The sequence below is a fragment of the Octopus bimaculoides genome, chromosome 6 (assembly GCF_001194135.2).
Source record: "Octopus bimaculoides isolate UCB-OBI-ISO-001 chromosome 6, ASM119413v2, whole genome shotgun sequence".
Classification (NCBI taxonomy): Eukaryota; Metazoa; Mollusca; class Cephalopoda; order Octopoda; family Octopodidae; genus Octopus; species Octopus bimaculoides.
This window is the reverse complement of record NC_068986.1, coordinates 53412843-53414249: the sequence shown is the minus strand read 5'-3', so window position 1 is coordinate 53414249 and position 1407 is coordinate 53412843. Positions and strand designations below refer to the sequence as shown.

The following is a 1407-nucleotide window of genomic DNA, read 5'->3' as shown; positions in this document are numbered from 1 at the left end:
ATATATATATATATACATACATATACACATATATATATATATATACATACATATACATATATTTGTGCGGGTGGCACATAAAAGACACCATTTCGAGCGTGGCCGTTTTCGTGCGGGTGACACGTAAAAGCACCCACTACACTCTCTGAGTGGTTGGCGTTAGGAAGGGCATCCAGCTGTAGAAACTCTGCCAAATCAGACTGGAGCCTGGTGTTGCCATCCGGTTTCACCAGTCCTCAGTCAAATCGTCCAACCCATGCTAGCATGGAAAGCGGACGTTAAACGATGATGATGATGATGATGATGATGATATATATATATATATACATACATACATTGAATATATTCTCAAATCTACCATTTCGTCAATCGCAGCAGCTTCCAAGCTTCGCCACTAATTCAGTTATCAACTAAATTGGTAACTTAACAGTTTTAAAGAGGACACCTCCTCAACTACACTTTGGCATAAATAGTTTGAGATTTGGTTCAGTAGAAAAAAAGTTACATCAAAATATGTAGGGTTTGAAGGTGGGCAGTAAGGCACTTATTAATCTTCAATTAACATAATTTTTTTTTATTTTAAAATAAAAGTATACTTTTCTTAGGCTTAAATGATAGAAAAATGCATGAGGAATTCAGAATCATTAGTTGCATTGAACAAAAATTAGTAGAAAAAAGGTTATACGGTGAGGTATCATGAAATTTCAAGTCAGTAATTGAAGAAGTAAGTAGTGCTCCAAGCAATAATGTTATAAGAATATATTTCTAAAATGAATGTCTACATTCTAACATGGCGAGTTGCCAGAAATGTTAGTGTGCCTGGCGAAATTCTTAGCGGTATTTCATGTCTTTTTGTTCTGAGTTCAAATTCCACCGAGGTCGACTTCACCTTTCATATATTTTATTTTTTTAATTAAGTATTTAATGAAGTTATTTTTAATATGCTGTTGAATTAGGGTAATTTTAACTTTAATTATTTCCTCTTTCAGCTTTTTTTGCTTTTCCTTTATAGTTACTTTCCTTTTCTTTTTAGTTAATTATTTAATCAGGCTAGTTCATTGTGTTATATCCTTCAGATATGTGCATCTAAATTTATTGGGGCAGGTATCATCATCATCATCATCGTTTAACGTCCGCTTTCCATGGGTTGGACGATTTGACTGAGGACTGGTGAAACCGGATGGCAACACCAGGCTCCAATCTAATTTGGCAGAGTTTCTACAGCTGGATGCCCTTCCTAACGCCAACCACTCAGAGAGTGTAGTGGGTGCTTTTACGTGTCACCCGCACGAAGGCCAGTCAGGCGGTACTGGCAACAGCCACGCTCGAAAATGGTGTCTTTTATGTGCCACCCGCACAAGAGCCAGTCAGGCGGCACTGGCAACGGTCATTTTTGGCTGTCTCTAT

The 1407-nt window shown here is 37.3% G+C and overlaps 1 protein-coding gene across 2 annotated transcripts in view; it reads left to right on the top strand.

Moving 5' to 3' along the window:
- LOC106873754 (uncharacterized) overlaps nt 1-1407 on the top strand; it is a 23094-nt gene that overhangs the window by 5199 nt on the left and 16488 nt on the right. The gene's annotated exons all lie outside the window — the stretch shown is intronic.